This window comes from Aquila chrysaetos, chromosome 2, assembly GCF_900496995.4.
Source record: "Aquila chrysaetos chrysaetos chromosome 2, bAquChr1.4, whole genome shotgun sequence".
NCBI lineage: Eukaryota > Metazoa > Chordata > Aves > Accipitriformes > Accipitridae > Aquila > Aquila chrysaetos.
In genome coordinates this window covers 28,515,102-28,539,509 of record NC_044005.1, presented here as the reverse complement: position 1 = coordinate 28,539,509, position 24,408 = coordinate 28,515,102, and the positions used below count along the sequence as shown (strand labels likewise).

The 24,408-nt window shown below is 37.3% G+C and overlaps 1 protein-coding gene and 1 long non-coding RNA gene across 6 annotated transcripts in view; both read right to left on the bottom strand.

The window, feature by feature from the left end:
• SLC25A21 (solute carrier family 25 member 21) overlaps nucleotides 1-24,408 on the bottom strand; it is a 277,428-nt gene that overhangs the window by 224,339 nt on the left and 28,681 nt on the right. The gene's annotated exons all lie outside the window — the stretch shown is intronic.
• Nucleotides 272-24,098, bottom strand: LOC121233637. Its single transcript, XR_005933551.1, has 5 exons — nucleotides 23,958-24,098; nucleotides 14,863-14,866; nucleotides 11,416-11,423; nucleotides 9,143-9,147; nucleotides 272-283 (listed from the first exon to the last, which is right to left on the bottom strand). It is a non-coding gene; the product is annotated as an uncharacterized LOC121233637 (long non-coding RNA).

The following is a 24,408-nucleotide window of genomic DNA, read 5'->3' as shown; positions in this document are numbered from 1 at the left end:
GACAGTCTGAATCTATATAAACAAGTACCAATACACTGACCTTAATTTAACAGCAGCTCTGTTCTTATCATGCCTTTGCTTAGTGTAAGCTTGATGCATTAAGCGTTTCGTCTTAACATCACAAGGTTATCAATAGCTAAAGACAGCTGTGAATCCTAACTCATACAAAACAAAGTGAAGGTTTTATTTTAGCTTTCAGGTAAAGACAGCTCATTATTGTTACTTTCTCTAGTAGTTTTTTTCCCCTCTTTCATTATTCCATTTTAGTACTTTAAGTTATTGCCTGCAAAAGAAATTAGAAAATGCTTTCCACATAATACTTGAATACCTGAATGTAATCCAATGTACTCTTAGTAGATATGAATTGTCACAGATTGCTGTCTTTTAAAAAATGTTTTGAAACATCTTATTTGTATTTTAACATCTAGATTTTGAGGTCCAGTTGCAAGTGTTTACCATAGAAAACTCGGTGAAGCTGGTGTTTGACCTTTGACAGGAAACTGCCCTCACTCCGGCTAGTGCCAACAAACTAGGCCCAAGACAATAAGCTGCTTTATAGCTATTAGCTAGGCCAGTGTGTTTCTCCAGGAAGACCTCAAGCTGAAAAGCCAACACGCTTGACAACCACAGCCAAGGTACCAAGGGCCCAAGCACTAGACATTAGAAAACAAATGGAAAAGCACACATGGCTACATCTGGAATCCTAATGGGCCACCAATGGTTCCCAGCTAAAGGAAGAATTACCAATGTTATTTTATCATCCCCTGTGCTAACTTAGCTGTTTATGTACAGCAATAAATGATTTTTTAAAAACATATTTGGGTCATTATGTCATATACCACCAGCAAGTACGATTGTTTTATTGTGCTTGGAGTCAAAATACACTGCTATACCCAGATGTGAGGGAAGTTCAAAACCTCTAGTCCTTCTGTATTCATTCCTGTTGGACAAATGGATTAAGTTTTTAAAAGGGAAACTGAGAATTTTTATGGCCTGTACTCCCATCTCACTAGTAAAATTCACACTGATATTTTCCTACAGAAGTTTGCCTTGCCAATGATAACATTAAATATTAACTTAGTAAGCAAACCAAAATTTCAACCAACAGGAAATGCCACACATTTTATTGTCAAAACATCCCCATTCTCTTCTTCCAAAGCCACGATATGTTATATTAAAGAAATAATTTTGATGTGCCTTTTTTTTTTTTTTTTTTTTACTCAAATGCCTATTGAAATTTAAGGCAAACTAATCATTGTACTGCGGAACAAAATTAAAATACATATATATTTATTAACAGGCTTAATAAATGAGGACTCTGCAGTTATGGCCCTGAATTTATATGTGCAAAACCAAGCTTTTCCAAAATCTACAATCAGAGTGTTGTTTCCATGTAGTGAAACATGGAATTTATGTAAAGACTCTTGCAGTATTTCTAACCCTAGTACTATGGCATTTAAACATTGATATCAAAGCAGAAAAAAACCAAAAGTTAGATCCTTTAGCATTTGCTACTTGAGAAAAATATCAACAACTCAGTAAAAAAAAACAGCAAAAAGTATTTATTTTTAAAAGACATTATAATAAACAAAAGATTCAACATTTGTTGACAATACTATTCTAAAATTGACTGTATCCCAACAGTTTAAATCAACATTTACCAACAAAATATTTCACAACTTTCCATTCCAAGAGACATTCAAGGTATTTGAAAATAAGTGCAATTTAGCAAGTGACAACTGAATCCAATTGCAGTGAATGTAATGGACTTACATTCATTTTAATGGAGGCTGGATCAATTCATAATCAAAATGAATAAACAATTCAAAGAAACCAGGTTTTATCTTCTTCCCCTTCCAGTCTCATTCCCTTTATTTCTATTTGTTGCTAGCCCTGTTGCACTTTTGCTCTCTTTTCACTTTTTTTGAGGGGTCAGGGCTGAGGAGTTGGGGGGGAAGCAGTAGCTCTCAGCTAAAAAAGCCATTTCTCACAGAAGAAATAGAAAACTAAATAGAAATACACCAAGAATCTACAATTAACTCCAATATAGAATACAGAGTTTTCCACAATCTAAATTTTTTAGTATCATTTAACATCAAGCTGCAGCTAAACAGAGCTGTAGTATTTTTAAATCTTGCTAGCTTCCTAGGAAGATTGCCAAAAGCGCGCACACACTCATCACACAGGTTATGCTACAACTGTGCCATCCCATTCACAGCGAGTCAAGGGGAAACCCAGTTGGGAAGACCGCCGAGAAGCAAATGATCCAAAATAGAAAGACACTGTGATAGACACGTGCATGTCCCAGACGTGCAACGCTTATGATGATGATGCACTGGTAACATTCTCAACTACGTTATAGTGAATCAAGATGGATGAACCGGCCAATAACCTATAGATGACTTCCATTAAATTAGCTGGGAGATAGCTCAGCAGATTTTAGGGATTCTTTTATCAAGTGACTGAAATTACTTCAACACATAATGACTAAGGAAGCAGCGATTAAGCAAGCTATTTGCAGAGAAGTCAATACTAAAAGTAGCTTCTTTTCAAAACAGTTTTGATCACCTTGTTTTTCTTTTATTATTACACTACGGGCAACCCTTATTTGCCATGAAAAAAACAGACATGTGAATTTGATACCCTACACTTGATGTGTTTTTAAAGCTGACAGCAGAGTGCAGAATGTGAAATTTCCTTGCTTCTGCTGCCACATGTCAGGTTAAAAGCACAATTAAGTAAACAGATAAGTGTTTCCACTGATTTCCAGGAACAGCAGAAACATGTTAAACCTAAGAGAAAAAAATACATCCCAGCAACTAATCTCTAGACATTATAAAGTAGCTGCAGAAGTGTCTGTTCTGTTTCCAAAAGGTACACTAAATAGGGAAACAAAATACTTAAAAATTCATTTCTGGCACTGCTGTAAAGCACCACATCTCTGTATAATGTAATGCACTATATTTATAATGTTTAACTTTGGGATGTTAGTATATGTGTCTATATATACACACACATATTTTTATATATGCTAACATCCATACTTAGCAATTTAAAATAATTCAGAATACCTTTTCCTTGCTGCCTTTCCAGATGTTTTTTTACTTAATGAAAGAAACAGAGCAAGGATTAGAGAACAGTTTCAGAGAAACACAAGCACACTGACAAATACTGAAAAGATAAATCAATGTTTTCATACTCACATAAGTGATACCTTACATATGCCAATTACTCCCTCATGTTATCATTAGAAAAATTTGATCCTTGACAAAAATAGATTTTAAAAGATATATAATCCTAGAGGACCTTATATCAACAGAAGTGAAAGAAAAAAAATTATGCACTCATTTTCTGTTTCATCTGCATATTAGTTCATATTATTTTCTTCTCCCTTTTCTCCACTCCCTGCCTCCATACTCTCCTCCCCTTCTTTTTAAGGGAAGGGAAATTAAATGATTGATTTATCTCAGTGTTTGCCACATTCACCTGTGCAAGACCCTATCCATCTTAAGCACAATTCATTACATTAAAACAAGTTTTAAATAACACAGAAGGCTTTGTGCAAGTACATCACAAACAGGAATTTCAGAGGTGGATACTTAAAAAAACCCAAAAAACCAAACAGATTTACAAATTCCTTACTGATGAGTCCTGTTCTTGCCACAACAATATTTATAATTTCATATAGAGAAACTAATTCTAAATGCATAATTTAAGTATCCCTTTCAAAAACACTGCTGGTATTTATTGGCAGTCTCCATTACAATTTTAGATGTATTTAGCAGCAATAATGAGTAATTTCTACAGTTTCTCGCTGTACTCTCACAAATCAATTAGAAAACATCAGTTTCTAATTTTATTGGTCTGGCATTTTTCACAATAACTACATTTTATTATGGAAAAAATGTGTTTTCCCTCTAGTGACTATTTGGCAAATGTGTGTGGAGTATTTCTACCATTAATTAAAGTGGCTCATTTTTGTTTACTACTTTATGTCCCAGTATCTCCAACAACTTTAAGAAGAATATACCCAGCTGGCAAGGGGCCTATTTAACAGCTAGATACACCACAACAAGGTATTTCACACATTTTGGTTTAGTCACAAAAATGGTGAACTCTTCAAAGTGTCTGTCTGAAGAGGTGGGGTGAATGGTTTTGAGAAAGAAATTATTTAGAAGTACATTCCCTATTAGACAATAAGAAATACTTTAAACCAGTGCTTAAATACATTTTTAAAAGAAGAGAGATGTTTGAAAATGGTTATGAAATACTTCCACATGTGATCATATTTTCACAATAATGGTGACCATCAAACCTTATATTGCACATTAATTTTTATTGTTGAATAAGATACCAGAGCCAAGAATACTGCAGACTGTAAAGCACAGACTGCTGCAGCATATTTCCAGGCCAACACTTCATACCACAGATGTCGGGCTGCTATCCCAAACCATTCCACATATTTACTGGTGCTCTCATTTTTTCATATTAGAAGTCCTGTATTTAGCTGTTCTCCTCAGTAGCATTAACCAAGCAGTTCATAAAGTCTGTTTTTAAATGCAGCTGCAAATATCTAACTGCTTTGTGAAGCCACTTGTTTCATGTTCCCCTTAAGATCAGCCATCTGCCATTAACAGAGACTAAATGGCCTGTGACTTAGGTGGAGAAAGTTGTTCAAAAGCCAACTAACATCTTGTTTCAGAGAGTACTTTTGAAGCAAATGCCTAATGTCAAGTTTAAATATAGGTCTATGATGAAGTACGTGGAGCCATCAGAGTTTAAATACAAACACTGCCAATATAGTGTCCTGCTAGAATTAAATTATAGTCTTCCAAAGACTGAATCGTCATAAAGCTTTTAGGCAATATTAATAATGGACACCAATATAATTTCAACACAAAGTAATCACAGGTCAGAGCTTCCAGCAAAGGTTTCTGCACCATAACTGAAGACTTTTTTCAAGTTCTTAGCAGCCCAACGCTGTTCCTACGAACATCAGTGGGTACACAGACTAACTTTGCAGATGTGAACTGAAATCAACTGCCTTCCAATAGAATTTTATAAGTAAAAACATCCTGGTTTAAAGTTGATTATCTCAGGACAGCCCCAGACAGTGTATCTTACTGAAGCCAAAAGTGTCCAAAATACGACAGTTTGTAAAGTACTAAACTTTGCCATGCCAAGTTGATTATTGTCCAGTTTTTTTTACATAGGCCAGTGTATTTTTTGGAGGCAGAGTACACTTCATTGGCTAGGAGAAAGGCAGGAAATTTTTCTTTGGCAGGTTGATTTTTTTTTTTTTTATTATTTTTTTTTTTTTTTAAATTAGCAGATGTTTGAAGCTGCTCCAAGGTTTGGAAATGTCAAATAAATCCCAGTGGGGATAGAGTAGTGGCAGAAAGCAGGTGAGGTGGTCAAAGGTGGATGTAAATACAATTTATCAGATGACTCTGCTATTTGTCACATTGGTATCACCATTGCACATGTGGCATATATAAAAGCTTTGACAACTGAGAATGAACACCATTCCCTCTAGCCAATGTAGTTAGAGAGGAATTGTATAGCAACCCAGGGATGTGCTACCAATAAATGAATCAAGAAAAATCCTAGAAAAAATTACTCCTTAGTTTACAAAAATCCAGCGTGCATCCTTGCACTAAGAAAGGATATGGGCAGGTGTTCCACTAAAAAAAACCCAAACCACAAAAAAACCCCAAACCAAAACACACACATTGCTCCCAGCCTCCAAAAAAATGTTCTTCTATAACTGGAAAACTGAGCTAGGCAAATTATCAGCTCTCAGGCTAAGCATGAGTCATAACATGACCAGTTTGTCAGGTCAAATAGTTCAGATATGTTCCTAGACTCCTCCCAGGTGCTCAATTCTCACATCACAGTATCTTTAGGTGAAGCTTTCTACCACTTTTGACTGAAAAAACATCCTACTCTGCTGGATTTGTGATTACCTCAGTTATATTCTCCTTTTTCAGCCCCAATACTACAGCAAAGTCATGGCTTATATCTTTAGTATAAAATATTGTATTTCTTCTCAGAAGCCAAACAACTAGGAATTTATCAGTGTGCTCTCTACTGTGTTTTTTTGGCCTCACAGACTACCAGGACAACTTCAGTGGAATGGACTTTATCTTTAATATGCTAAATGTTTCAAGACAAAAAGCTGAAAAACTGAAGAAAATCAAGGGACTGCATGCTTGGTCATTAAATTAGTTACCTGAGAACACTGGGTTCATTTCTGCATCAGTGTCATCTTCACTGCAGTAACAAAAAAATGAAACAAAATCCAGCAGAACATACATGACATTACTATCTTTCATGCCATATACCAGGTATAGCGCTTTGATCCTCTTTTCTATATCATAAATACTTAGCAAAACATATCAAGAATTCATATACATATATAAAGATTACAGTATCAGGTCCCTCACACACCTGATAGCCAGAGATATGGGCCTCCATGTAAACAATTGTCTTCCTGGGAAGTGAATAAATTAAATTTAATCAGAACTGTTTAAAAAATACTGAAATCTGTCTCTTCCTCAAAGATCCTGATTAGTCTAATTTAATGTTACAGCCCTAACACCATTTGATCCATCAGTACAAATGAAACCCTATGATGCTCTTTTAAGCTGTGATGAAATGCTAAAACATCAATATGCTAATGTAGTTAGGACTGGAAGTTTCCCTTCTATGAATGAAGATACTGCCAGCACCAAGCAGCGCACACATACATACCAGAGCCCTGGTGAAAAGGTGGGCCTGGAGAAACTCCCTCCCCCTCTCTCTCGCCCAATTCAGCAGAGGACTCTGGTTGATGTCCAGCTGATATGAACTGCTGGGAATTACCAGAAAGGTGTTCTCAAACAAGGGTCTTTGGTTTTGGAATCAGTTACCTCCAATTGTCTGACGTGGCTCACATCTGATAACTGACTTCATCTACTTGTAGAGGCTATTTTTTGCCACTAGCAATTTTAAGGGAAGAAAGCTGGAATTTAAAGTTTTCTACCTTAGTAGAAACAGGTTTTCATAAGTAGCACTACAAACTGATTATATTAATTGCAGCATGTTCATAAGAGTTTTGCTAGACTGCATACGTCATCTAATAGGTTTAATAAACAAGCAGATAAGCAAGATAAATAAGTGCACAAAAATATTAGAGGGAAGTTTTTTTACCCCACCAGCAGTGGCAGTAGCAGCTACCACCACAGGGGCCAAGATCCAAGGTAGATACCATCATTGACAGGAACATTGGTGGTCCTGGCTCAATTTTAGGATGCAGCTATACATATACCAATTTGGAAAACTTCATTTCAAGAATGGTGATAAATTGAACTACTGTGAGGAAAATAAAGCATGTAGCTGAGTATAGAAAAACTACCAAGATGTAGGTGAAAACAAGATGTATATATACTTGGAAGTGTTGGAACTGTTACTGTATCCAAGAGCTTCCTATCTCTGGGACCCTTCCATTATGGGCTGGTTTGGTTGTTTTTTGATTTGGTTTTTGGTTTGGTTTTTTTTTTTTTTTTTTCCTCAATTCAGAAGATCTACCATATGGATTCTCCATAATTTTTCACTCATGGTTTAAGATTATAGAGTTACTTTATAGTTTATAAGATTCTTCTCACGCATACAAGTAAGAAACAAACACGCAAAAGAAGTGTTAAATTATCTTGTTCCACCTCTAGGAAAATAATGGAACAGAAAAGTGTTAAAGCACCACTATTATGCATTAACGAGATACAGGTCAAGGTATTTAATAACTAGCTCTCCCAGACAGGACCTCTTAGGACTTGAAACAGGAATGCATAACTAAGCATATCTCAATAAAGTAAAGCACTAGCAGTGTTCACACTGTATGCTTGCTCTGTAAGCTATTCTTACAGTGCCCTAAACAGGACTTCAGAACTGAATCCTCCTCCTGAAAGTATACAACAGATGCTAGATGATGTCTCAGCTTGTATCATTTACAAAATGGAAAATATGAAAATGGAAAATAAATTACAAAGTGGTATTGACTTGATTTATGTTCACATATTCCTACCTTGCAACTGCAGATTTCTTCAGTCCTCTTCAATAAACAAGAAAAAACCTCTTAAGACTCCAACTCTGAATTATGTCTATCTCCTCCATCGATCAGTTGGATGTACCCAAATTTAATTATCTCTGCCCTTTTGAGAAAAAAGTAACACCCAGGCTTCAAAACAAACTACCTCGCTTTTATTTCTGACACATCTTCCTCCTCACACATCCATCTCTTTGCTTGACTTGTTGTCCATTAAAACTTTATGCCTTAAAACTTTCCATCTTCCTAAAATAACACTTTTGTGGCAGCCTGAACAGTGTGTGCCAGAACAGCACATTGTCATTACAACAAAAACCCTTTCTATGACACCAAAAATCAATTTGTAAACTTAGGGCAAGACAGGACGCATTGATATAATACTCAAGCTTGAAAAACAAAAAAATACATCCTGAGTAAGGAAGTAAAACATTACAAGAAAAAGAAAGTTTTAAGCAGTGATGTTCTAAGCTAGGAGCATTAATTCATCTTTTCACTGTTAAGAGTCAAAGACAGCATGGATAGTTTCTGTATATTCTTAATGAATTTACCCTATCATTTAGTGAGGCCCAGTTGGTAATGAAAAACACATCACAGCGTCTAGACACAGTTCCTACTTCTAGCAGAGTCCTTTGCATTTTAGAAGTCATAGCAGAGTCTGCTGTACGGGAAGCTTTTCAGAGATGTCCTTCAAGGCAAGAGCTGAAAGTAACATAAATGGAAGTGTAATGCCAGAGGAGTCCAGAATGACAGGGAAATGCTTTCAGGGAAAGTGGTGAGAAGCAGGTCTTGTTGCAGAAAAAGTAAATGCATTGCATTGTTTTATACTGTGGCCCACTGAAAGACATGGCACAGTGTGAAGAAACAAATGTTGTGCCAGAAAGAAATTCCGTACTTCCAAAGACCTGTATGAATTGTGTAACATCTTTGCTTATTTCAGCTCCTGTGTAAACATTAATGTACACAATACATACATGAAGCTGAGGACATCTACTATATTGTACTAGGAAAAGGAAAATATTCTACTGTGCTCTGCTTTTGCAACAGCACAGATTACAGAACTTAGTCTGATTACTGTTACCACTGCAATTTAATAAGCCTACCTACTGAATGTAGCAACAATGCTCTTAACCCCAAAATATTTTAATAATTTTATTAAAACAAACTATTGTGCAATAACAATATATCTGTATTTGAAACATCCCATAAAACGACTGATGACTGTGGACCCACATTTCTTTGTGAAGATTAAAGGTGAGAAAAGGACTATTAATAAATGAGAAAAATATGTAGTCCACACGTAAGTGAATTCTGAGCTTCTTTTCTGAAAACAAGAGTAAATCATGCAATGAACTAGTTCATGCAAGAAGAGACAAAGAATGCTAATAGAATTTATTCATTAAAAAATTACTACAAAATTGCTTATACAACTTTTCCAGTTTCAAAAAATAATTTTAAATACAGTGATGGAAATTTTCCTAGTAGTATGTGGTTTTCATAAATATTTTGAACACTCTTTTCCTCCTAACCTTTTTTAGTCATTATGGCTCTAAAACCAAAATTTAGTTTCTCAGAAGGCCAAATTAAATTACCTTTTGATGGCTGAAAGTTGGCATATGTGATACAAGCTGTGCTTCATTCAAGTCCTCAGTCAGCTTGGGTACTTGTACCATTTTGATTATGACTACAGTAAAAAAAAAAAAACAAAAAAAAAACAAAACAACAAAAAAAAACCAACCCCAAAAAACTCAGGGCTCCTAGTGCTAAATAGTCTACAGACATAAGGGAAAGAGAGAGACTAAAGCAGCTTACAATTCTAGTAAATGAAAGCCACTTGCCATGGTTTGACCTACCTGGAATGTCAGTAAGGCTGTCTTATCACAGAGGTCAGGGAATGAACAAAAATAGAAATATGACTATGTCAGTAATAGAGTGCAGGTGATGCTTTGATTGAAAGGTCCTGTTGCTTGCAGGTTGGTGAATATCTGGCTTCAGGAGACTACATAATTGCATTAACAAAAATTAAAGGAAGTAAAATGCAGTCTGCAGACACATCACAATTGTCCTGAGATGCAGATATACTGTGAGTCATAAGAACGTTGATGGGATAATTACATGAATGGAAAGAAAAGAAAATATAATTTTCCCCTTTTAAAGTGTTCCATGGACTGCATTCTCACTGGTACAATATACACAGCATTGTGCACGAGGCAATACTGATAGCAAACAGTCAACAGCCCCTCATCTGTGAACTGTTTATTAGAACCAGGGCTGCACAGACTCCACACTAATTTAGGTCTGAGCCAGTTTAGGTTCAGATACGGTCTTAATCCAGAAAAGCTGCACCAGTACAGACCTCTGTCTCATCTTTAGGCCAAGTGCCTATACATCCACTGTCATGGTCACCAAAATTTTCTTTCATTGCTCCATTAAGCCCTCAGTGTACATTCGTATGGCTTAATTAATCTGTTTCCTGTGGCTTTGCTTACTGGGGTTATTCCAATCCTTCCTCTTCCCTATTCCAAGTTACCCTAGGTAATTCAGAGCTGATTATCTATCAAAACTTGATTGGTTCTGGCTGCAAAAAAGGGTTCACATAGTTGTACTTTTTCTGGGAAGTGAGCTGTCTCAAATCCTGAGCCTAACATCACAAATCGCATGTGGTATGCTAGAAACTTCTGCTATGACAATTTATGTTCAAGCAACTCAGACTAAGTTTAAAAAAAAAAGTTGTCTTGCCCTGCTTAAAAACTAGAGGAATTCAGAAAAAGTAAGCAATACATAGAGGAAACTAGTTATTCAAAGTGTGAGTTCATGTTAGGAAGTTCCTCTGAACCAATACAGATGTCTGAGCTAATTGATCAGACTCACTTTGTACTCGGGGAAACAAACACTGTTTTGCATGGTTTGACTCACCCTAAGAAAAACTTCTAACACAGGTCAGATAAGTATCCTAAAGAGACTTACTTATACCTAAGGACTATAGAGAGAGCCCAGAACAACTAACACAAATATAGCCATTTAAAATAACCTGAGAAGAACTTGCTTGTGTATTGCATATGCTCTTTGCGCCTGTATATATGCTCTAGGAATACACCACCAGTGAACATGGATGCTTGCTCCTCTGTCATTTAGGGATGCAAACAAATCTACATGCATGAAAATTTTACAGAGGCCAACCAAAACTGTTTCATTTCAATCAGTATATTCAAATCTCAGATCCAAAAATCTTGTAAGACAGTAAGATTACAATTTCCAACACTGTAGTCTAATCAAGCAGGTAAGTACAGAAGGTGAAGTCAATGTCTTTCTCACATGATCAGCCACTCAAAAACAGCGCTTGCTGCAGTTTGTGTACCTGTCTGCTCAGCAGAAGCTTGCACTGGAAATGGCAAAATGAGAAAACGTTCCCTCCTCTTCCCCTCTCAAGCTCAGAACCTTAAAGCTATAAAAAGAGAATTCACTGAGTGTGAAGGCATATCAATATAGTGTGATGAATATTAATATAGTGTGACAAATACCAAGACTACTTAATTCCTTTGTCATTCTCAACAGCCAGTCTCCTCAGGACTCACTAATTGAGGAATGACAATATTGTTATTTAGGACTGTTTTCCAAACTAAAGCTGGCTACTAATTGGATATAATTCAATTAACTTGCAATCTCAGTCTCCCTTTAGTTCCCATGCTGTTTTGATACACATAGCCCCAAATACATGATTGCTACTTGGAAATACTTTGCTTCATCTAACAGAGACACCTTGCAATTCAGCAAGTCTGTTGTTCATTGGTGACTTTTTAATAGAACCACATAAAAGATTTAATGCGCATGATCTTTAATAGGTGCCTTGAGTTACAAATATAGATTAAGATCAATTTATTTGTTTATTAAAGCCTCTGAACATTTATTGAAAGTAAAGCATATGCCTAGAAACAATGAGCCAGACACAAAATGACTGGTTTTGACTTAAGATTTTTAGAGCAATTTATTGATTTAAAACTACTTTTTACAACAACAGAAGAAAATCATATTCTTTTGAGGAACATGCAAAAGATGAGAGTTTAATTTTTACATTCTGTAAACAGACAATATTTAATCTGTTTAAAATTAAACTCAAAGATCAGATAGGCTTTTGAAGGGCTCAGACACTGCAAGTAGTTTAGCATTGTATTTGCAAGAGATACAGCCAGTTGTTTAACCACACAGATATCATTTAGTCTATAACTTAAACAAGCATTGATAAAGTTTTTTTTTATAAAAAGATGCTATCAGTAAAACAAACACAGTATTTTGTACTACTTCAAAGCTTATTTATAATGTGTTTAGAAATATTCAGTGGAAACAGGAAAATAATGTCTTGATTTTCTAAACTTTACAACATCTGCTTTTACTTACTTGCAGCATTGTAAAGTTCTCCAGATTTCAAATGGGTAACTTTTTCTTTTGCCTGGTCCCAAATTTGAAAGTGTTCACATTGTGTGGGGTAAAAAAAAAAAAAATATTCCATTTTTCACTTAAGAATACAGCCATATGAAAATCTCTGCAGCCTTCTAACAGTGGTAAATACCAGTTAGCATAACTTACATTTTAAATAAGCACATTAGAAACCTGCTAGAAATTACTCTTCCTCAGAAGACTAAAATTCCTACATTTTTATCATTTCCCAATGTACATATGTAACTAACTTTTTAACCAGATATCATGCTGTTTATTCATACTACTGTCTCCCAGTGGGGTATAACCTGCAGAAAACATTCTTTTCAACAAATTTTCACTGGCTTGGTTTGTGGAAGTGACTACAACCTTCTACAACCAAAGGGCTTCTCCTTTAACATTTTTTCCATCTATAAGAAAGGATTCAACCTGTAATCCTAGACATGAACATGTAACAAATGCACCTGTATCACTTTTAACATGACCTGTTTGATGATGCACTATTAGATATAGCTTTATTGATTCTCCTCCACTATGTAAAATTAAAGCTGTTGGTGATTTAGTGATAAGTCATATCCAAAGACTTCAAGTACACAATCATGCACTATTTGATAAATACACTCATAAGTAACTTCCTCTACCTGCTTACATAAGAGGTAGACAAGCTACTCCTGCTCATGAGTTACTTTCTGGCTGTGCCTAGGCTAATAAGCTGCATGCCTACTGCAGAACATTTTATGTTACTATGTACCTTGGGCTCCTGATCACCCAGATCAGGCTGATCAGCTATTGTGTGGTCTGGCTCCCATCTGGCCTCATACTCAGGTTTCCCTCCCATCAATCAATAGCACCTGGGGGGACAGAAGGAAAGAGAAAGGAACTGGTGGAAAGCTGGGTCTCAAGACCACTGTTGGGATACATGGCTGCAGGGTGAGGCTTAGTTTGTGCTTGAGTTTTGCTGCAACACAAGATGAGGTCAGTCGGACATGCCCAGACCCCAGAGGCTGGAAATGCTTCCAGGTCTACTAACTTAAACATAGCTTCTGTGTGCCTGACAAACAAAGGTAGTGAAGACAAAGATTTCCTGCATAGTCCTTGAAAAAACAAAAGCATGTTTGCTGCTGTGCTGTAAACAGCTGCATAGCACTGATACTTCTTTTTCCTTTAATTCCACAACAATAAATGCTTAGTTTTAATTGTAACTTTCCTCTTAAAGGCATTATTTTTCGTACCTATGTCTGGAATAGCCACTGAAACATGAGGTTTGCCATTGGCAGCATGGTACATGCAGAGATTTAGACTTTGTAACATGTTTCTTTGCAGTGGAGCAGAGGTGGAACTAGTGTTCTAGATCTGGCTATCTCAGGCTGAATTCAGGTACACGAGTGATTTTACATCCAACTCAAATCTGCACCCCAAATTCTCCTTTTCAACCAGTTTTCAAAGCTTGACACACACTGGATTCCGTTCATCTCAACCAAACCTATGAAACATTTGAACTGTTTTTAAACCCACTTTTGGCAAAAATTTTTTTGAAAGATTTGTTTTACAAGTCTTTGCTTAATTACTGCCACACAGTAGTAGATTTAGCAATGTCTGTGCAAAGTTCTAAGCAGAATTTTCACACACATTTACCAATGGGTAGGTTTAGTATTTTTGGTGCATGGTTTACCAGGTTACCATGGTAGCAAGTTACATGAACACCAAAAATTTTAAAGGGAAAATCCCTGACATGGGATCACTGGCATGATGATTTGAGAGCTAGACCCACATAGCAATTTACACTTAGATGCCCGAGAAGCATTTTAGAGCACTGCTCCCTTTGGGGTACTTAAATACTGTTAATTTCAGTGACTGTCAGGGGAGCCTCCGGCCCCAGTTAAGGAAGATACGGGCAAGAGAATTAAGAATTTAGATTCTCAGATATGCCTCATACTTTCTGCCCAAGATATCTGACAACACACACTAGAGTCTACATTTTGGTATGTTACAGGCTACATAGGCAGATAAGTCTGCTTCTCTGCTGCATCCTCTATACGTGATGCTCTAAGATCTATTGCCCACTTACCTATGGACTTCAGTTCTCCATCCACAACTCATCAGCTTGAAATCTTTTAGACAAAGACTACTAGAGCAAAGAAAGAGTGGATACTCAAGACTAATCTTAATGCTTGAGGCACTTCTCCAAAAGCAAGGAGGTGTGAAATTAGTTTTTAGATCCAGTAGTTTCAGCTTTTTTTTCCCCCCCTCACATATTGTGACACAAATTCCCATTAAAATAGTAACAGGAACTCATGACTCTTGACAACATATCAGTGTGCCTCAGTTATGAGGCTAAAAAGCCATACTCTTCTATTCATTCTCTTTGGCCAAAGTCCAGCTGTTTGAAGCTGCCATAAAGTTCCTAGTTCCTCAGTAGGAGCAAGAGCTAAATCTCATCCTCTGCATTTTCACTTAGATGGGTCCCCTGTTCTGTTTGTTGGTAATAAAAGTACCTATTTCAAAGACATGGATTCTGCTCCCAGAGCATAGCACTGGCTTACTTTGCAGATACAGGCTTTTCTTTGTCAGTTAGTTACATAGCAAATAATTAGTGTCAGGTATTTGAAGAAAAGTAGCTGTGGAATCAACCACTTGACTTCAGCTGTGTATGAGATGCCTGTTCTAGCCAGTGAGGGCAGAAAAAAAATAAAATAGCTTGAGTGAGCAGTCACAGTCTTGGTAAGGTTGTCAATATCTCTCCCCCATAAAACAGGTGACAGAAGTCATCTTCTCACTACCTCAGCGTATACCAGGCTGTACTTGAAGACGCCAATTCAGTTCAACCCCTGTGGTGCCAGAGAAGATTTATTGTCCTCATGCAAGTAAAATCATGTCCTTTAATATCTTTTGCAGGGTGTCAAAAGACTCAGGGGAAACTTCTTAAAACAGAGAAAACAGCCCGTTGACCAAAATGTGCACTTCAGGCATCTTCCCCTTTCTATACCATAGGCGTTGCCAGAAACAGCCCTGATTCTCCAGTTTTAGCTCTGACTCAACACATGGCATACTAACTAGCCAGCACAGTAGTGACCTTTAGTCAGGGGTGAGTTTTTAATCAGCCTTCTCATTCCTCAAGTTACAGGTGTGGACTTATGCAGGTAGGAATGTAACTCAAAAGGCTGAAGGAATGGAGATAACTTGGGATTCCAGGAACATAAATTATCAAATTCTAAGCTTCAGCAAGGCTGACAGGGACAGCTCAAAACTTCTAATGCTTCAACTTATGATGAGGCCTCCTTGTGCCATGCATTGCTCTGGGGCACAGCACCTGTAGCTGCCACTAAAGATTCCTGGACCCCAACCTCAGATGACCATTGCAAGAAGTCCAGCTCCATTTTCCTCCACCAGCCCACATGAATCATGCTACATTGCTCCATGCAGAGAAGAAATAGTGAGGAAGGAGAGAGCTGAAAAAAATCTAGCATCCAGCAGAACACACATATAGACAGAAGTAGAAGGTAAGGGATGATAGGTAGAGAGTAAGACACAGAGCATAGTTTCTCAGCTTTGAAAGAACTTTTAGTTCATTAAAGGATGGAATGATCAACCATAAGAAACTTCTATACCACACAACTTGTGGGACATACCTTTTAAAAGCCCCATGATCTTTGTGATGGACCTCAAGAAATGCTTTAGGGTAGAAACAGACCAGTTTTCCCACTGTATGGCCTCCTAAAACTTCCTTTCTCTCCCATGTGAATCCAATGTCCCATTCCAACTGGCTGTACAAATGCTAAAACAGCCACATAGCAGAACAGCAGCTGAACTACAAGAGAAACCAGAAAGTCCAACTTGAGTGTCCTCTGCATTTATTATTAGACAAGCCTCCTTAGTCAAATAAGCCATATAAATGAATGTGAACAAGCTATGTCCTCTTCATCATTTGTTTGTTCATTACGTGTAAGGAAGGGGATGCCTAATTGCTACTGTCACCAGCTACTTGTGGCTGGTCAAGTTCAATAATGAACCACTTGATAGTCCTTGTGGAGAAAATAAAACTCCATAGATAGCAAGAACTTTTGACTTTGTGTTACTCGACTTATTGGTAAAAAACAAATCTCAGATTTTTACTCAAAACAAGCATGGAATAAGCAACTGATAATTTGTTTTCCATGCTTGAATTTGGTGACTCTATAAATCTTGCTTCTCTCATACCGGCATCACAAGCACAACATTAGTAATTCCAACTCAAATTTGTATTTGGAGCCTCTCTCAGGATGAAACTCAAAAGCTTAAACCATGGGTAAACATTCTTCTGCCAAATCTGTTGCTCCCCATTCCCTACCACCCCTAGGCAAGGGTAAAAGACAGAGTTACTTTTTAAAATTAAACAAACAAAATATTTGGTCACTTAGTTTCAGGTTCTTCTGGCATTGCTATCTTGTGGGTACTATATCAAGCCATGAAAAATAAATAAAAGGGAGCAAACATTTCAAACACTGTCAGTGAACTTTTTTCCAGTTCAATGAGGTTAATAGGCCTTTTGATTTACAAATTCATAAGAATAGGATTATATTTGGTTAATATGTTTTTTATATACTCCTTGAAGTCTTACTACTAGAAATAGAAATTAGTTCCTCATGACAGAGACTCAAGATTAGTTGTAATTAACAGAAAAGTTGCATTCAAACAGACATTAGACAGCAACAGCTAATTACAGCAACCAGAACATACAGGCAAGAAAGCTGTGAGCTTGCAAACCCTTGAACAAATGATTAGACTCCAGCATGTCAGTTGGTCCAGAGAATCGGTTCAAGCAAGTTAAAAACATGCACAAGTAATTTACAGGACTGGGAACAAATCAATCATTTCATTCTGGGATCAACCCAAATAAATTTCAGATCCTTCACAAGCTTCTTGCATTGCAGAAGAGATGCACCCATGTCATGTTACTCTGTCAACTGTCTACATCAAATCTTCAGATCCAAGCAATGTTGAATTACAAGGTTCAATATTATTTTTATTCTACATTTACTATGCCTTGTAAGAACTATGTTACAGTGTATCCATGCATCAACTGAAAACACGGAAATAATTTGGGAGTTTGCAAAAAAAACCTGTTTGCCTTTTGTCATTTTTTGTTGGTTTTTTGTTTGTTTGTTTTTAAGGGTGACAAGCACAAGATGTGCAACACCTTATTACAACATCAAGGCAGTAAACAATGGAAAACTAAAAAAGCAGGAAGTTCTCTATCAAATTTTCTTCTTGCAATATGAACCTAGAGGAAAAATTTAACCTGCTGAACATTGCAATTATTTCTTCACGCTAAGAGAAGCTTTGCTCAGCACAACAAGCTATAGTTCCTCTTTGCACACCTATTTGTAGAGAAAATGCTTTATTAAAAGAACCTTCAAAGTGACTGTCAGCACACACAACTTCCATTCCTTTCATATGCTTTTCTGAATGTCAAATCAAAACATGGCAATGCGATTAAATACACTGGTAACCATAGTTTTATTATAACTGCCTTATAAATCACATTATAGCTAATTAATCTAATTAACAGTCCTATGTCCCAGATACATTACAGGAAAAGACCAAATCAATCCAGCCTTGAAGAAACCACTAATATGTCTCAGACACCAATCCTGGATTTGTTGAACTTTCATTGAATATCGACCTGCTGTGAAAATATTACTATACCTGCTGCTTTTATGGGACTGGATTTTGCTTGCCTTTTTTTCTCTTAAAAAAAAATTTAGGAACACAGAATTTAATTCTATGAACTAAAAATACTTTGCTAGTGGCTTGGCATTTTAAAGATAACTAATCAAGCTGAACCTCTATAAGTTAAGATTCACAGGTTGAAAGTTTAGTATTTTTCTGCTATGTACCTTTTTAATCTGTCCAAATTGAAACACTGGTACACAAATAAAACCACATTAAGTCCCTTGAAACTTGGGCTGAAAAGTCTCACATTTTCAGAAGGTAAATAAAGAGCATGTTGAAGCAGAACAGTTTCTAATGAGTTAATGTAAAAAAACCTCATGCAAAAGCAATCCGCATCAAAGCTAGCAGGCAATGCCCTGACAGTCATCCATCAAACCAAAAGTCCCCTTAATAAATGCCAATTATAGGGCAAATATGCACAAATGCGGATAGCATAAGCCATGGGATCATTTCCTTCCAAGAAAATTAGTGACCAACAAAACACCCATGCAGCCTGCCCTACAGCAACACTCACTCCTGACTGGAATACTAACTACTATTATTATTTCACTCCTTTTTATTTTATTTTATTTTGTACTTTTGTAAGAGTTCAGAGCCACACAGATTTTTGTTTGGGGTTATACAAATTCCTTCACAATTTGTATAGAAGTCTAACATAACTTTTTAAAAGCCATGACATGCCTATAATGTATACAGAGTCTCTGACTTCCGCCGTAAGCGAGCCTTTTTCCTAACTTAATCATACTCAAATTTCACCCCTTTTAAAGATCCTGATTCAAAAATGTTCACTCATTCTCCACAGTCCACAAATTTATACCATCTCTTCCTGTATTATATGTGCATAAATTAAAAAAGAATGGTCTTGTAAAAGGACTGAAAACGAACATTCCAAGTCCCCACCCCCCAAATCTAACTTCAATTTATCAAGGAAAATGTTCAATACAAAATATACATTCTTATAAAATTATCATTTTGTTTATGTATAGGATGTTTTGAATTTGAGCAGGGCTGTTTCCCAAACTTAAAACTAAAGGGTAGTACAGCATACTAAAGTCAAATGAACAATATTAAAAGCCTCTCCACTGTTGTATTTGCCATACCTCTGATTTATTTCAGCCCCTTTTGCTAACACCTTCTGCATATGACATCTGATAAATGCTTCCATTCTCCCAAGAGCAGATTTTTTTTTAGATTTATAATATCTGATATACAGTATACTGAAAAGTAGCACATTTTGTCTTATGGAATATCCGGGGTCCATACCTTGAGGTAACAGTTGAGGTCTAAGATAAAAACATACTAATAAGACAAAGCAGCTTTGCAAGAAATACTTAATACTAGTATCACAACAGAGACAATTAATTTCATAGATGGAAACGCTCACATTTGCTATATTTATAGAATAGAAATGCTACATTAGTCCTAGTTTGATGTCTTATCTAATTGACCTCTAAAATGACATCTTCCATTGCACAGGCTGGCCCGTGCTATATTCATTTATTTCTATCTTACCTAAAATTATGATGAATGGTCTGAGCTCCATTCAATTATTGCAAATGTGCAAAGAAACAGAAACAATGGAACTGGCAAAGTGCTCTGCATTCTTAGGAACAATTTAGGCTAATTAACATCAACTTCTCCCCCATTCATCATACCCCTTTAGAAATATAAACAAACTGTCAGCTCTAACCTAACAAACAGATCACTGAGCTACTTAACACAAATTATTCTTACATGAAAAGCTCCTTCTCAGGCAATATTCTCCTCTAGGGCATCTGGGAAGCTGAGCTATTAAAATTGAAGACATATGTTTCAGTCAAACTTAACTCCCAGATTGTAGTGATTGCTGTTGTGACAGTTTTCCATCAGCATGCTGCTGCTGGCAACATACTACATATTTAAACAAAGTGATGCAACAATAGACTTCAATGATGCATGTTCATTTAGTACAATATCAATACCACCCAATTAGCATCCTACACCTCGAAGTAGCACTATTAAAATTATTGCCTAGGTACAACTCAAATCTCAGATTTCATTTGGGGTTTCTTTTGGAATTACAAGTTCTATATGTTCCTGCGAGCATGCAGAAGGCAAGAGCTACGCCACCGTCAGCTATGACAATAGCTTAGTAATTCAAATCAAGCTGCAAAGGCAATGCTCTGAAGAGGCCATAGAGGGGAGCACTGTTATCACTCCTGGGTTCTAGCTCAAACATCTCCATAGGTGCCACAAATAAAAGGACAGCTCTGAGCTAAAGGAAAACAGGGAGGTTTGCAGAGTCGAATTCTTCCTGAAGACTGCAATCCATGTGCTACTTTGAAAGCCAAAATGATAATGAATTACTTTCTTCCCTTTCTTCAAAATGCAGAAGGAACTAAATTTGTCCCCCACTCCATACCTGATTAAGAGATTTTTATGCTAAAGCTCACGCTTTTTCATCATTTCAGTAAAATAGTTCACCATCTGGTGAAAGGAATAAATAAACACTGGTGTGGAGCTTCCAGTCTCACAGGTATTTGAGATTGTGTGTACAGAAGAATAAGCCTTTTCCAGTAAGAAATGCAAAATTGGGGAATATCCTCCATTGTTTTTTTAGAAACATGCACACTGACAAATGTAATTTTGAAACTCCAGAGACATTGGAAATAATCAGTGTTGAGAAGCTATTTCCTAAGTTGGGTTTTTCTTTTCAATCCCTAAGAAAATTCCTACTTATTGCCTTAGTTCCCTTTGAACAGCAAAATATGTAATTAGAACTTTGTGAATTAAAAGAGGAAGACTTTCCCATCCTTTATCCTTTGACTTTCTTTCATTTCTCTGCTTTGCTATTTCTTCCTGGCTCTAATTTTGTCTTGCCAGAATCACTTGTAGTACATGTCATAGCTTGCCTTTTTTTTTTTTTTTTTTTTTTTTCCCCCTCTTCTGAGGAAGGTAATGAAACCAAGCAGTAGCAGCTTTGTGGTCTGTTTGCATAAAAAGGTGTAGTCTGAATTTAATTGTTTCATCTTTGGGTGAGAGGAGGAAGGAAAATCTTCCTTTAACTTCCTGATTTGGTCCTCACTGCTGGCTGCACATGCAATTGCTTTTTCCCCTTGTATACAGAACTTCCAAGGCCTGGAAGCATATGGGGAGTCTTGTGAGACCCCACCTGGAGTACTGTATTCAGCTCTGGGGCCCCCAACATAAGACAGACATGGACCTGCTCGAGTGGGTCCAGAGGAGGGCCACGAAGATGATCAGAGGGCTGGAGCACCTCCACTATGAGGACAGGCTGAGGGAGTTGGGGTTGTTCAGCCTGGAGAAGAGAAGGCTCCAGGGAGACCTTATAGCAGCCTTCCAGTACCTAAAGGGGGCCTACAGGAAAGATGGGGAGGGACTTTTTACAAGGGCATGTAGTGATAGGATGAGGGGTAATGGTTTTAAACTAGAATAGGGTAGATTTAGATTAGATGTTCAGAAAAAATTATTTCCTGTGAGGGTGGTGAGGTACTGGAACAGGTTGCCCAGAGAAATTATGGAGGCCAGGTTGGATGGGGCTTTGAGCAACCTGGTCTAGTGGAAGGCCTCCCTGCCCATGGCAGGGGGGTTGGAACTAGATGATCTTTAAGGTCCCCTCCAACCCAAACCATTCTATTCTATGGTTCTATAATATGGATGGGAACCAGAACATTTAGATACGAGGCCCGCAAACACCTCCATGGTGATATACTTCGTAAGAGCAAGAGATATACTTTCTGAATGATCACAGAGCAAAATACTATTTCTTGCTTCCAAAGAAAAGGTTCTTGCATTAAGAGGTGACAGCCACCTCAAAAAGTGTTTTAGACATTAGTGCTGACCAGAAGGCCTGATCCTAGAAGTGTTATGCAAACAGATTGGTAAGATTTGAAAGTGAGCACCAAGACAACAGCTCTTGCCTATCCTGTCTGAAATGAACTCACAGCTATGGGCTTGACTGACCCAGATAATTCATGATGTAGTTCATGTTTATTAAGACAGAATGAAGAGAGGTTTTACAGTGAGAGAACTAAAAACCTGTTTCAGATATCCTGAACATAAATTGATACTTCACAGTAACAATTCAAGATTTTAAGCTAGACAGAAACACTTGAGGTCTGAAGTAAAGAGATAGAAGTCACAGCATAGAAACAATACTTAGACTCACGTTTTTAGATAAGACTGCTCAAGCTAGGTACAGATGTAGGAAGAAACAGGATAAAAAAAGTCTCATAAGAATCTCAGAGGGCTGAAGCAAAAGAAGTTAAAATTACCCACCTTTGTTCAGACTAGAAGACAAAAAACATCCCAGAGAAAAATCTGAAGGGTGACTACACAGAAACCAAGGGGAAATAAGCATTCAAGACAAGGGTAAGTTCTGACAAGTCAAGAAGGATGGAGTACTGCTTCAGCAACTTCACTAGGAACAGGATATTAAAAAACTTTGGACTAGAAAAAGTGTTTTAACAAGACAGAGGCTGGCTTAAGGTGAATCCTTCTAAACTGTTCTTCAGCCACCCAACAACAGAAGTACCTAAATCTCAAATATAGACCCCAAAAAAAGAATATATTCATAAAAACTGACCTCTAACTTACAACACTGAAGTCTAGTGTGAAATGGAAATCTTAGGATTGTACCCAGCTCCTATACCTTTCTGGTTTTGTTTCCAATGCCCACTTAAAGAAAACATGAATAACTCTGTTCTAGAAAGAGAGGCATGAAATTAGATTCAAAGGGACAGGACAGCACTGAGTATTTCTTGGGTGTTAAAGCAGGAACTGGGAGTATACCACAGACACAGCAAGCAGAATGTCACTTAGAGGGCCAGTAGTTTTTCCCTGTGTTATGAAAAAGGATTGTCTTAGGCAGGGGTTGTTTTGTACAGGACAGTCTCAAAGGGGGTCATCAACCAGCACTTTTTGCTACATTACTGAAAAGAACACAGGGGATTAGGTATGCTAATACCCAGTTGGATATTCCAGTTTGCCTTTTTTTTTTTTTTTCTTGGTTCAGCCATTTGTCCTGGTTTCAGCTGGGATAGAGTTAATTTTCTTCTTAGGAACTGGTACAGTGTGTTTTGGATTTAGTGTGAGAATAATGTTGGTAACTGTCCTAGTTTCAGCTGGGATAGAGTTAACTGTCTTCCTAGTAGCTGGTAGGGTGCTATGTTTTGAGTTCAGTATGTGAAGAATGTTGATAACACTGATGTTTTCAGTTGCTGCTAGTAGTGTTTAGACTAATGTCAAGGATTTTTCAGCTTCTCATGCTCAGCCAGCGAGAAAGCTGGAGGGGCACAAGAAGTTGGCAGAGGACACAGCCAGGGCAGCTGACCCAAACTGGCCAACGGGGTATTCCATACCATGGGACGTCCCATCTAGTATAGGAACTGGGAAGTGGGGGCAGGGAATCGCTGCTCAGGGACTAGCTGGGTGCCGGTCAGCAGGTGGTGAGCAATTGCACTGCACATCATTTGTACATTCCAATCCTTTCATTATTGCTGTTATTTTATTAGTGTTATCATTATCATTATTCATTTCTTCTTTTCTGTTCTATTAAACTGTTCTTATCTCAACCCGTGGGTTTTGCTTCTTTTTCCCGATTTTCTCCCCCATCCCACTGGGTGGGGGGGGGGAGTGAGTGAGCTGCTGTGTGGTGCTTAGTTGCTGGCTGGGGTTAAACCACGACAGTAACACACTGGTGTTTTAGTTAGGGTAAGTGCTACTTCGCAACAAGTTAAGGATTTTTCAGTTTCCCATCCTTTGCCAACTAGCAGGTGTACAAGAACCTGGGAGGGAACATAGCCAGGACAGCTATCAAAACTAGACAAAGGGAGATTCCATACCATAGAACATCATGCTCAGTATATAAACTGGGGGGAGTTGGCCAGGAGGTGTGGATCACTGCTCAGGCATCAGTCAGCAGGTGGTAAGCAACTGCATTGTGCATCACTTGTTTTTTCTTGGGTTTTATTTTTTATTTTATTTTTTCCTTTTAATTACAATTATTATTATACTTTGTTATTATTATTATAATATTTGATTTTACATTAGTTAAATCATTCTTATCTCAACCCACAAGTTTTACTTTTTTCCCCCCATTCTCCTCTCCATACCACTGGGAGGGGGGGAGTGAGAAAGCAGCTGCATGGTGCCTAGTTGCTGGTTGGGGTCAAACCATGACA